We start from the raw sequence: 12,260 nt of genomic DNA, 5'->3' as shown, positions 1-12,260 counted from the left end.
GAACTTGCGTTGTTTAATATTTTAGCCAAGCGGCCATGAGTCACTTGTGGACAGAAACACGACATTCTTCCAGTAGTTCTATTTTTTTTTTTTTTTTGGGGTTATGTTTTTCTGATAATGCGTGGATTGGATAGAGCGCCGCTTTTGTTAGTCGTCTGTTTAGTGACAGATTGAAATCGATCATTAGAAATGATGTATTCTTCTCACGTATTGTGTGTGTGTCTTTGTATCTACTTTATGTATGTTGTGCATGTTGCCTTTGTTCATTGCAATCATATTTGAGCTCTCTGTGTCGGCTAGTGAACACACTTCAGCAGCCCTGTGCTTTACAGCCAGCCAGTCCCACCAACACATCCAATCAATGTCATCGTAAGATAATTACACTCTCTGTCTCGTGTACAACCAGTCATTACGCTTAATTATAAACATTGTTGAGATGATTTCAATCAACATGGCAGTCATTTAGTCATAGTGTTATTTATACGGGCCCGTTCGGCATTGTTGTCGGATGTTGTCGGTGCTGTGAAGCATCATGTCAGTGTAGCCAGCCAGTCAGTGCTCTGTATGGTGGAGACCCGAGTGTACACGCTCTCTCTCTGAGGACGCCCCCTGGTGGGAGCTCGCTCATCCTGCACCACCACTCCGAGCTCTGCCCTCCTGTGGCTGTGTACAGAGGCAGCCGTGGTGCTCCTCGTGGTGTGGGCACTGCCAGCCAGCCTCATTAGTACACACAGTGGGCTGACCACCTCGGGCCGGTCCGGAATAGAAGACCTGGTGCCCCCCAGGCTACCGTCACTCATCCGGAAGTCAACCTGAAGCGAAAGGCTAAGGAGCCATTTTTGGCTTTGGGTATCAGGTCCGAGAAGCAGCAGCAAGGCAAACATCGCTGGACTGTTGGAGGATGAATGTGGAGCAGCTGTATTATTTTAGTCGTATTATTGTGTATCTAACTGTAACATGATTCATGGACGGAACTGGACAAGCTTTGTGGCTAGTTGTCATGTTTGTAGTGCACTGGCGTGAATGACGTGTACTGTTTCACGTCTCAGTGCTGTATGCAAATAAATACTAAATATTTACACTGGCCAAAATAAGCAATTAGTAACACTTACCCATTCTGTCTGCTCATTTTGAAGGAATCTTTTTTTTTTCCTGCTAGAATGAGGCACTGGAGAAAATTACATAACCGTGCTTGTGTGTGTGTGTGTGGCTTTGTTTGTGTGTCTGTTAGTGTGTGTGTGTGTGTGTGCTTGCATGTGTTTATACTGATATGGCATCTGCATGCTGGAAACATTCAAATCATCATGCAAGAATGTAGTACATCCACCCCCTCTCCACCTGTTTTCTTGGGTTTTCTTGGAAAGAGGCTTAGAATCTACTATCCTTTGAAGCCACGGAACTTAACATAGTATTTACCTTCCTTTCCTTCTTGAGGAGAACGTGTGAATATGGAGGGGGGGGGGGTGATATCTTCCTCCCTCTCTCCCTCTCTTTCCTCCCTCTCTCCCTTTCTCTCTCTCTCTCTCTGTCTCTCTCCATGTCTCTCCCTCTCTTTCCCTGCTCCTCACACTGCTCAGAGACTGCTGTCAGCTGAGGCGCTTGATCCAGCAGTAAAGCGTTGCACAGCTCGCCGCGCTCGTCAAGTCTTCCGACCATGGCTCTGTGCACGTCTCCCAGCCAGGGACTGGCACAATGACCAAGGGCACAGCACAGGCATCACCTCGCTGGCTGGGCTGGCTAGGTTTAAAAAAAAGCACCTAGACCTAGCCCTAGTACTCAGGGATGTAAGGGAGCTGTGATGTCTGTAGGTTTTCCTTTCTGTGTTTGAAGAAGCTGAACGTCTCATCTTTCCTTATGCCCGTCATCCCCTGCCATGTTTTTTGCATGTTACTGTGCACTAAGGACTACTGTCAAGGTAAGCGAGCTTGTGGTGTGTGTGCATGTGTTACAAGTGTGGACGTGTGTGTGAGTGTGTGTGTGAGTGTGTCTGCAAAAGATTGAGGTGGTACTAGAAGAGTTCATTCTTTCTGTTGAGTTGAGATTCACAGGTGGGTCATTAGTGGGTTTTCAGGTAAATCAGATCAAATCAGTTAAGCATGTTCCTGCACCGTCTTTATTTTTGGGAGCTAAACACTACATTTTGTGTAGACAAACCCTAAGCAAAATCTGGGATGTTGTGGCAACCATTTTCCTGGATTCTGTCGGATTCGACACAGAATGACCCAGGTGATTGTCAGTGTCCAGTCTTTTGACAGGTTACTGTTTTATCACATGGTGTAGTGATAGTGTGACCTGGGCTGCAGAACCTTTATCTTGTCTTTTCATTTGCCTCTAACTACTGTTGTGTTTGTTCTTTTTTAAGTAGAAAGTAATAATCTAAAGTATGTTGTCATTTCTACTATGTGTGAGGCAGTTTCATCATTTTGAATGCCCGATTCTTTCCAAGTTTATGAATGAACTTGCGTAGAAGAGCATGAGCTTGTGTAGTTCCTCTAAAGCTGGAGGGCACTTCAGGGTGGTTTACAATCGCAACAACGCCTTGATTAAATGTTTCTCTCTCTTTCTCTCTCTCTCTCTCTCTCTCTATTAACTCCAGTAGTTACCTGCAAGACTCCCTATTATGATTAATTACTGCAGATTCTGCTCCTAACTGTGTGCATGTTCAGGGAAGAGACGGAATTAGGAGTAATTAATGTTTCCTCTATGCTTTAAAGAATGGTTCTCTCATTGTAACGTTACATTCCCCGGGTTTCAGTTTCCTCAAGTCTCAATATCCATGTGGAGATTGCTGAATACGAGAACTTTGTGAATTAGGGATCGGTGCTATAAAAGATAGTTGCAGAGGTTCCAGAGGAGGAATGGTGGGAGATCAAGGTAATCCATTGTTAAAATCAAGTCAAGCCTCTTTATGTTCTTGTATAACATGACGAGACCGTGAAACCGTCTACCGTGAACCACGTAGGATAGTGCAGAACACGCAGGTGGCGTGGGAATCAATAACAATAAGTACCGGTAGCTATACAAATGTAGATATAAAGATCCAGACTTAAAAATGCTCCAGGAGGTTGATCTTCTGGAGTCTCTGGACTGCAGATGACAGGTGCTTGCTCGACACATAAGTTATGCATCTGGCTCTTCCTCACTGCAGTCCAAGTCCTGGCTGAGTTCTGGGTGCCAGTCACTCTGAGCATGTGCCCCGCTGGGTGCGGCCCATTAAAGATGCACATACCAGACGATGCACCTGTCAGGACTCTCCACCTCGGAGCTCCACCATCGGTTTTGGAGGAGCAGGAGTGAGACGACATCAGGGCGGTTTTTAGGGATGAACAAAATGTCCATCTTAAGTCAAGGGTTGGTTGGGTTTGACATCAAAATGTGTTTCAGAAACCTGAAATGTTTGAATGTATGTGACTAATTTTGCAATAAAAAATCAATGATATCTAGAAAAGATCCATACTTGCTTGTGGTAGTCGTTAGCTGGACATATAGGCTATATATAAACACACCTTGTACTTCATTAGATCGTGTTGCACATTTCATGGTATTGGAGCCAAATTGTATTTTAAATGGTCTGTTAAATGCTTGTTGGTATCTGCTTATGTAACTATGTGTATTGCTTTTGGGGAGTGTGGGAGTATTTCCATGTGTGTCTGTGTGTGTGTTTGCGTGTGTGTGTGTGTGTGTGTGTGTGTGTGTGTGTGTGTGTCTGTGTGTGTGTGTGCGTGTCTGTGTGTGCGTGTGTGTGTGTGTGTGTGCGTGTCTGTGTGTGCGTGTGTGTGTGTGTGTGTGTGTGTGTGTGTGTGTGTGTGTGTGTTTGCGTGTGTGTGTGTGTTTGCGTGTGTGTGTGTGTGTGTTTGCGTGTGTGTGTGTGTTTGCGTGCGTGCGTGTGTGTGTGTGTGTGTGTGTGTGTTTGCGCATGTGTGTGTGTGAGTGTCAGTCTTGTAAAGGACGCTGCTGATGGCACACAGAGCCTTGAGGGGGAGTGTGGGACAGATTCCTGCTGCCTCTCCTCTCCCACGCTTCCTCATGGACAAGCTCTGGAATTAGTGGGGTGTGTAATGATAGCCTTGTGCTGCTCTGCCTCCTTGGGGCTCTCAAGCTCTCTCTCTCTCTCTCTGCCGGCAGTTCCCATCCACCGCTAGCCCCAATGTGCTCGCAGACACAGACAGACCTTTGAAGGTTGTGCACCTGCACCAAGGGGATTCTTTTCTGCTTGAGTCATGATTTGACTCATGATTCTTGTCATGGTTCTGTAGTCGCGGGTTATTGCCCTGTCTCAAGAAAAGATTACTTGTTTTGCCTGCAGAAATAGTCATTTGTGCATTTTTGTGCAGATTATTAAACCTCTAGGCTGAGGTTTCTGAACCATTGAAAATGTATGGTCTGGTGAACTAAAAACGTGAAGATTTCACTCATTTGTGGCTGGCACATCCTCTGTTCATGTGGATGTGAATTTGCATCTCTGCACCTCTGGAAATATGGACGCCTCATTAAAACATGCTAATGGAATACAGTGTTCTGAATGACAGTGAGGTGCATATGGTGCTGGCTCATCAAAGCATTACTGTTTGATGCAGCACACTTGTAATGCCTCTACGTTTTTACATGATATGGCAAGCAGTCGTAAAACAATAGGTCTATCTAGATATGTTGTTTTATTCTTGTGTTGTGATTGCATTAAAGGTGCATCCAGCAACTCACATCAACAAACAACAATTTAGTTTAGTGATACCGTGGCACCAGGTATCAAAGGTATTATGATTTTTTATGTAATGTCTACCTCTGGTAACTTTGCCTCTGAAGTCCACAAGATTGCACAAGACCTTGGTCATGTCTTGTATCACAGTAGAAATTGGATAAAGGAAGTCAGGGTTGAGAATAAATTTACCACACCAAGATGGCAGCAGAGAATTCCAGTATGTGAAATGTAACATATGGTACCAAATTACCAGTACCAAATTCTAATACTTGCTGTGTCATAAAAAGTATATATATTAATATTGTACTTGTCAGTGGTGGAGGAAGTACTGAATCTCAGTACTTAAGTAAAAGTACAAATACACAGAGAAATATTTACTTTAGTAAAAGTAAAAGTACCACAATGACAACCCTACTTAAGTAAAAGTAAAAAGTACCTGTTTTTAAATGTACTTTAAGTATTAAAAGTAAAAGTATTTGCATAATGATTTATTCTCTTAATATCTATATTCTAAAAGAAAAAATAGTATGGGCTGTGGCATTTTAATTAGGCCTAAGCTAGTTTTAGGTTAGGCTATATTCGACTAGATAGTTTTAAGCTAATGCAATTGTGCTTACCATCTGTGGCCCAGTTTACATTCTGACCTACAATTCTAGAGACTGTAATTCTGGTTATCTACTAGGGTGATCTGCTGAGTATATCATTCAGCAAAACACGAGAGCCTAAAGTTTAACGGGGTAGACCAGGAAAACGTCGGGTGGATCGTAATGCCAATTCTGCTGATTGAACAGAAAAGTTGCTGAGAAAGGTGTCTTTATGATTAGGTTCAGTTTCACTTGCGCAGAAGCACATAGACATTGAATGAGCGCTCACATTTCTACCCCCCCCAATTGTAGGCTATGCCTCTTTATTTGATCACACACAATTAAGAAATATGTCCTAATCTGGAAAATGCTACATTTTTTTCTGCCAGCGGTTCTAATAGTCTACCATTCATTTGTGGCGCAAATGATCAGACGTGTGACAGAAGCATGGGCATAGCCTGTAACTTCGCTGATCCGCGGATAGCAATCTCATCGGAGAGGAGGCCCTAACGCTGCAGATAACAGACAGAGAAAGGCACAGAACACAGTTGCATGTCCAGTGTAGCCATGGGTCTGGTGAATATAGCCTACCGAATGCAGATGGCTACAAGCTCACGCTTTGCCTGGTCTAGACTATAAGCTTATGTTTTAAAGATTTAGAAGCTGGGCACGTAGTGCTCCAGAATCTGTGGTAGCAACCCCGCCCCCTGGTAAAACAAACGTGTTTGTCAGAGAGAAAAAAAATCTGATCATAAAATGTATCGTAAAAAGGAACGATGGTGTTGTAGAAATGTAGCGGAGTAAAAGTACAGATAATTGCTGTAAAATGTAACGAAGTAAAAGTCAAAAGTATGCACTATAAATTCTACTTAAGTAAAGTACAAATACGTGGAATATTTACTTAAGTTCAGTAACGAACTATTTGTACTTCGTTACATTCCACCACTGGTACTTGTACATAATAATGTATTGTGATCCAAATATCGTGATGGTATTGTATCGATTTCTCCGTGGCAGTTCCCACCCCTAATAACCACAGGCTTACCAGATCTAATGCTTTACGATAAAAATATTTCACTGAATTATTAAAAATATAAAAAAATATTACACTGAATATTTAAAACTGAATCATTCCGTGTCAAATCAGACAAAATCCAGAAAAATAGTGGCATCACTGACTCCAATATTCCTCAAAGTTCGTCTACACAATGTTTAGGTTCCATAACTAAAACCTGTAAAATATTTTTGTTCAATTCTATTATTTACACTTTTTCAAAGGCCTTATCTTAGAGGCCATGTTTGGCTATTCATCTTAAAAAAAGCATTATTCCTGGCCTGACCAAACTTTGTAGAATGGAAGACAGGGGCAGCCGTGGCCTACTGGTTAGCGCTCTGGACTTTTAACCGGAGGATTGCCGATTCGAATCCCGATCAGTAGGAATGGCTGAAGTGCCCTTGAGCAAGGCACCTAACCCCTCACTCCTCCCCAAGCGCCGCTGTAGCAGGCAGCTCACTGCGTCGGGATTAGTGTGTGTGGATAAATGCAGAGACCAAATTTCCCTCACTGGATCAAAAGAGTATATATACTTACTTATACAAACATGTTCTTATAAGATTAAAAGCCAAATATATCGAATCATGTACTAGAAGTTATATTTATTGACATAAAATAGGCTTATATTTTCTATAGACATCAATATTCCCTGTATAAAAGACTTATGAAGATATCCAAATGGCCCCTTATAGCCACCAATGAATGAACAAAAAAATTATGAATAATGGAACATGAAAGGCTATCCCCAGTTAAGGCCTATTCTAGGTCAATGGTTAAAATATAATTACTAGTATATAATTCGATATATTTGGCATCCTTTTTTCAAGGTATTAGAAATGTCTTTTTGTAGTATGGGAAGTAAACTATAGCCATTCCATTCAATTCAAGTATCTATCAGAGTTAATGCCTTGTAAAAGGAGTAAAGTGCTATGCTGTGTTTCACCTGAGGGGGCGGTAAAATCTAATATTTATTGTAAATGTTTATTTTGGTGTTCCCAAAACACCTGTAACTACATGCATTTATTCTGTTAATGGGACTTGGTACAATATTGGTACTTTACATACTAAATGTTCATATACTTAGCTATTTCCACATAGATTTTTATGGTCCTAGTAGCCACCCCACATACCATTTCAGTTGCATGAAAATTACACAAAAATACAAGCACGTCTTTTTTTATCTGTATTATTGTCATGGTTATTGGTTGTGGAGACTTCAAATATTGGGATGACATTAATAAATTGGTGTGTTTGAAGTTTAAATAGTAACAGATATCAAATGGAAGAAACAACTGTTTTTTACTACCCTTAATATCAAACTTAATGCACAGTTTTTTCGAAATCTAGGTCCTTTTAGAAAGTCAATAGCCATTCAGTATGTACTTTAAATGGTTTAAACATGCTTATTATGAGTTGGTCTTCCATCGTAGAAAATTTGGGAAGGCTAAAGAAAGTATTTGTCAAGATATTAATGCCCAAACATGGCATGTGTTTTTCAAGCTTTAAAAATGAAAGAATTTCAAGGTCTAAAAAAAAGATATGAAGACAGAACTTTGCACGGAAATATTTCACAGGCCTTGGTTTTAGGACCCGTTGATGATATAGACAAAATCTAAGACGGTGCGGCAACAACCTTATTTGATTTGACACGGAAAGACCCATACTGATTAATGAGTTTTTTTCTTTCATTGATGGTTATGATGCCAGTCTATTTTATGACAAGGAAGCCATGATAATTGGCCACTGAGTAACAAATTGGTGTTGCAGACTTTCTCCGTTGGAGCAATAGCTTTGAAATCTAAGCACTAATGGAGCATAGTGTTAGTTCAGGCAGGCCACAGAGTCACAGTAACTCAGCTGACAACAGCTCAGCCGAGTGCTCAGTTGATTACTCAGCTGATCATAACTTGCTCCTACACTGATGTAGGCGCTGGTCAGGGCGACTTGGTTAAGCTGCCTACCTACTCTTGCCACTTTCTCTGCAAGCCTTTTTGCAACCCACCTCCACCCCATCTCCTCATTCATCTGACTTATCAATGTGTTGTTGATGCCTGTTCTGTATATGGGAGGTTTATCGTTGCTGCTCACTATGCCTTAGGCTTGCCTGATTTGCACATGGAGGGCCAGGCGGCTCCTAGAACAGACCCATACTGCCAAATGTAGCTTTATGCAAATAGTAATAAAACTTTATTTGGCAAAGTGGTCCTGACTGAAATATTACGGGGGTTTCTTCAATACCTATGTGGCTAAATATCAGCCAGCTTCCTAGCAAGGCATCTTCAATTCTTTCCTCTGTGGCTTTAATCAAATGAAAGCGTTACATTCCAGCTCACTTTTGATGATCAGGTCTCAATTGGCCACTGAGACTTGAATGTGTCTCATCTAATCCAGTAACTTTGACAGTGTTATTGAGTTCCAGTATAGCTACAGTACAACTTAAAGTGGCTGATTTGCCTGCTACCATTATACCCTCTTATGGATAATTATTATCACTGTTGTTAATTGATTTGTTTCCACAAAAAAGCTACTGCCACTATGGCTGCATTGTATCTGTGTTTCTCTCCATTGGGCATTGACGGTAATGTTGCTGTAATTTAGCCCAGAATCTAACCTAATTTATCATCAACCCAACCGTTTATTCCAGAAAGAGAACAACAACGTCAACATAAGCCTTGCTCCAAGGCCCAGGTATTATATGGATTCCATACTGTGCGCCAGCAAGCCCCCTCTGCCTTGGCAGCAGAGGCTGCATATGACACATCTAATCCTCTAAGAGCTTTGAGCTTTAGGTGGGTTTGAGGACTGGTTTTGTGTGAAGCCTGTGAATGTGTGTGTGTGTGTGTGTGTGTGTGTGTGTGTGTGTGTTTGTGTGTGTATGCTGTAGGCTCAATAAAGCAGCAGGTCTTTTCTCACCCCCACCGCTCCGTACAGACCTGCCATTATGGCCGTCCACACGCCCGGTCAGTAACAGTCAGGTGAGCCAATCAGTCACACTGCCATTTATCTCCCTGTCAACCCGCCGATCAGTGGGAATGATTACACCACGCTCAGGTCAGGTCCAGAATAACTGGTCCCTTTGCTGCCCATGAATAATGTTAGCTAAAAACGTCCGGTTGGTCCCTTTCCTCCGTTCCCACACACCATGTTAGCCCGAGGGATCCTCCCAGGGCTCTGCCCTGTGACAGCGCCTCTGCAGTCAAAGATGCTGCTGTGTGCTTTTCCCATGCAGCCTGGCTCACGCGCTGCCTTGCTGCAGCACTCTTTAAGGTGCCGCTGATGTTGCTTTCATCAGCTTTACCGGCTGCTCCTGATCGCCCCTGCTTTCCACTGCTGCGGTTGGCCACTGGTGGTGACAGTGTCTTTATACCTCACCAAACATTTTCATATCCCAACTTATAAGGTAGAATATACTAGAATGTAGTCACCCACACAGCCAGATTTGTAGTAGGGAGCTGAACACTGTGTCTGTGTTGCAGTGAAAAGTATCCGGGGGGACTCCGTGCTCCTCCCTTGCCTGTTGGTTCTGTTTTGGCTCTGATCCCTGTCAGGGGGTGGGGTGGGTGGGTGGGGGGGGGGAGGGGGTACTCACTGCCGCATAGTGGTGGTAGGTGCAGTGATGGGGAAGCAATTCGTAGCTGTCCCACATCTGAGAGACTTTCTGGCACGCACCTCGACACCAGCACAATGAGCACCTCCAGTGCTCCGGAGACACACGGAGCGAGCCGAGCAAGTCCACGCAGCCAGAACACACCCGGCTGAGCGAGACCGAACTGCCCTCAGAGTCTCCACACACACACGCACACACACATGCACACTCGCACACACGCAGACACACGCACACTCTTTTACAGCCATGCAGGACGAACGGGAGAAGAGCTCTGAGGTAAGGAAATCAACTCTGCTTAATAAGTGATGAGCGCTCACTGAAGTAGCGAAGGGGGTGTGTGAACGAGCTGCACATAGAGTGGTAAATGTGAGGAAAATCTGCAATACTCCCTTAAGTGTCTCGGTTAAGTTTTTCATGCTGTGAAGTAGGAAGACCCTGCAAGCCTGTGTGTTTGTGCTAAAGGGAGACTCTCTGTTTGGTTCCGTCTGAAGAAAAACAACTGCAGTAAAGTCTTGCCCTGTAACAACTCTCCATAACTTTCCTCCCTCCCTCTCTCTATCTCTCTCCCTCTCTCTCTCTCTCCCTCTCTCTATCTCTCTCCCTCTCTCTATCTCTCTCTCCCTTGCTGTCCGCCCCCCTCACAGTTTCTCTCCCTTACTCACTCTCTCGCTCTCTTTATACGGTTTCTTCTCTCCTTTTTTGTACTACTCGCATAACCAATACTGCTGTATACACCCTGCTCTACTCGTATTTGTTATCTCTGTGTATGCCTGGCACAAACACTCTTTCCATCCTCCTCATTTCCTCCTCATTTTCTCTCTCTCTCTCTGCCCCCCCTCTCTTTCTCGTACTCTTTCTGGGTCTTTCCATTAAAATGGAAAAACGACTCCCCAGACAAGCATCTTGGCTGGAGCCTGGGCTGAGCTGTCTGTAAAGCATGTAGGGGAGGCTGTATCACTGCTGAAGTGTGGGCTTGCCTGCGCTTGCTCTTAGCGTCTGTGTGCTTGAGTGGAAGCTCCGTGACACCCTGGAGTGGATTGTGTGACAGTGCTGAGGCACAGCGTGGATGGATGTTGTTGGATGCGGGGGGGGCCTACCCCTGCCCCCCTCCCCCCTCCCGCAACAGGAAGTATCGCTCACATGCTTCGCTTGTTTTGGCTCGGGGGCTGGTGTGCCACTTGGATTTGGAAAACGGTGACGTTTTAAAGGAGGACAGCTGTGCTTGTGGGGGCCACCTTTGCAACGCTGAGCTAGCGTAGCAGGCTGCATTTTTCGGTGGACAGAGCAAACACGCACAGCAAGACGTGACCCTCTCGGCCCCCCTCATTAGTCCCAATCCGGAGGACCGGACGCATTCTTCCACTGCCTCGTTCCCTTTCACTCGTCAGAATGTGGCCATTGTTCCGGGAGGCTCTCGTGTTTCGGCCCTCGCCGCAAAACTGTCCACCCCTCGCACGGGAGCCAGGGGGAGCTGGATCCGATTACCTCCCACTCTCTCCCTCTTTCTCTCTCTTTCTCTTTCTCTCTCTCTCTCTCTCCAGGGCCTGGAGAGGTAAGCAGGGAACCACAAACAGGCCGAGGTCCTGTTTCTGTCCCCAGACCCCCATCCCTCTCTTCCCACCGTCACTCACCACACACACACACACACACACACACACACACACACACACACACATACACACACAGACACACACACAGACAGACACACACAGAGACAGACACACACACAGGTATCTCCTAGCAGTGGAGAGCACCTCCCCCTCCTCCCCCAGGGACTCCTCTCCATTGGAGAACTAAAGCAAATCAGCCTCTTACATGTACCAAAAAGAAATGTTTATTAAAGGGGGCACACAATCAAAAATAGTCCGGTCTCCTATCCAGTGATGCAGCTGCAGCTTATTGGTAGTAATGATGTCTTTGGGTTGTGTGAGCGAGTGATTAGTTTTCATGATCACAGCATGATGGATGACGAGCCTGTATCTGTCATTAGATTTAAAAGTGAATGTGGAATTATCAGTCTGTGATGTGAAGCTGATGCTGTCAAGCTGTAGCATCATGTTGCCTTTTGATTATCTTGATGTTTTTATTTTAGGCTGCTGTGTTTGTCTGTGCTGTTTCCATAGAGATCCAGCTGACAGCTGATTTGTGATGTTTTCGTAACCTTTTCATCTCCAATTTTGGTTATAATTTGTCATAAGCAGCACAAAATGACAGTGGCTGGTGCAAGTTGGCCCACTTACAGTAATGGAGTTATTCATCTTCATCCAAGATGGTGTATGTAATAGGCACACTCTTATACACCTATTAGAAAAAAGT

The 12,260-nt window shown here is 44.1% G+C and overlaps 1 protein-coding gene across 8 annotated transcripts in view; it reads left to right on the top strand.

Annotated features, from left to right (window-relative positions):
* dlg2 (discs, large homolog 2 (Drosophila)) overlaps positions 1-12,260 on the top strand; it is a 185,470-nt gene that overhangs the window by 39,781 nt on the left and 133,429 nt on the right. The gene's annotated exons all lie outside the window — the stretch shown is intronic.

Source organism: Alosa pseudoharengus, unplaced genomic scaffold (assembly GCF_046254945.1).
Source record: "Alosa pseudoharengus isolate Yale_2024_CS ecotype anadromous, Long Island Sound unplaced genomic scaffold, YU_APseudo_1.1 YU_APseudo_1.1_scf_8, whole genome shotgun sequence".
In the NCBI taxonomy this organism is placed as follows: domain Eukaryota; kingdom Metazoa; phylum Chordata; class Actinopteri; order Clupeiformes; family Clupeidae; genus Alosa; species Alosa pseudoharengus.
Note: the sequence above shows the minus strand (reverse complement) of the source record. Positions and strands in the feature narration are given on the sequence as shown.